This window comes from Haliaeetus leucocephalus, unplaced genomic scaffold (assembly GCF_000737465.1).
Source record: "Haliaeetus leucocephalus isolate CR32 unplaced genomic scaffold, Haliaeetus_leucocephalus-4.0 Scaffold185, whole genome shotgun sequence".
In the NCBI taxonomy this organism is placed as follows: Eukaryota; Metazoa; Chordata; class Aves; order Accipitriformes; family Accipitridae; genus Haliaeetus; species Haliaeetus leucocephalus.
This window is the reverse complement of record NW_010972621.1, coordinates 1,090,681-1,092,273: the sequence shown is the minus strand read 5'-3', so window position 1 is coordinate 1,092,273 and position 1,593 is coordinate 1,090,681.

The following is a 1,593-nucleotide window of genomic DNA, read 5'->3' as shown; positions in this document are numbered from 1 at the left end:
ACCCCTATGTTTTGGGCTTGTGTGGTGGGGATTTTGCTAGCAGGGGAGGGGCTACAAGGGTGACTCCTGTGAGAAGCTGCTAGAAGCTTCCCTGACTCCAAGTCGGACCCGCCTCTGGCCAAGGCCAAGCCCATCAGTGATGGTGGTGGTAGTGCCTCTGGGAGAACAGATTTAAGAAGGGGAAACTTGCAGTAGGAGAGGAGATTGGAATGCGAGAGAAACCCCTCTGCAAACAGCCAGGTCAGTGAGAAGGACGGTGAGGAGGTGCACTGGAGCAGGGGATGCCCCTGCAGCCTGTGGTGAGACGGCAGGCTGTCCCCCCCCAGCCCATGGAGAGGAGCAGGGGAGCAGATGCCCACCTCCAGCCCGTGAAGGACCCCATGTTGGAGCAGGTGGATGACTCCATGGGAAAGCCCGTGCTGGAGCAGCCTGTGCCTGAAGGACTGCAGCCCGCAAAAAGGACCCATGCTGGAGCGGCTCATGAAGAACTGCAGCCCGTGGGAAGGACTCACGTTGGAGAAGTTTGTGAAGGACTGTCTCCCGTGGGAGGGACACCTCGCTGGAGGAGGGGAAGAGTGAGGAGTCCTCCCCCTGAGGAGGAAGAAGCAGCAGAGACAACATGTGATGAACTGACCCCCACCCCCTTCCCTGTCTCCCTGTGCTGCTGGGCGGGAAGGAGGTAGAGAAAATTGGGAGTGGGGTTGAGCCGGGAAGGAGGGAGAGGTGGGGGAAGGTGTTTTAAGATTTGTTTTTACTTCTCATTATCCTTGTTTTGATTTTATTAGTAACAAATTAAATTGACTTTGTTTTTTCCCCAAGTTGACCCTGTCATTTGCCCGAGACCATAACTGGTGAGTGATCTCTCCCTGTCCTTGTCTTGACCCACGAACTTTTCTTTGTATTTTCTCCTCATTCCACTGTGACTGGTGGGGAGCAGTGAACGAGCAGCTGCGTGGTGCTTTTGTTACTGGCTGGACTTAAACCCCAACAACCCCTAAGATGCCTCTTTCAAATGCTGCTGTATACCAGGATGATCACAGAATGTCTTCACTTGTTTTTCTCTTTCCTGTCTTTGGCTCCAAGCAATAAATTAGACAACAGTAACTAACAGGCAGGTACACTTAAAAAACTTAAATATGACTGTCAAATCAATTTCCACATGCAGGTCCAAAGTTATGTCACATTTCTTTGAAGAGTTATCTTAAGAGCTCTCAAAGCAAACTTTTACATACAAACTTGAAGTTTGTTTACACCCAACTTGAATACTAAACAAGTTAATGCATTTCAATGATTAAAAAACCCACCAACAAGAAACAAATCTACAAAGACTTTGATAACATTTTCCAACACCCCCCTCCACCCCCCCGCTTATCCTTCCTTAAGCATTTCGCATAAAGGCTTAATACAGGAAACGCCGAGCAGATCACAGATCTGGCACCTCATCACCGGATCCTCGACGTCTGTCTGTCACAGCTGAGAAAATGAACGTCCCATGCAAGCCTGACCCATGACAGTTACCTCCAAGCTTTGACAGCCGGGAGGTCGCCCAGCAGGCAGCTGCCAGAGCCGCCGGCAGCTGGGGCCGCCACCGCC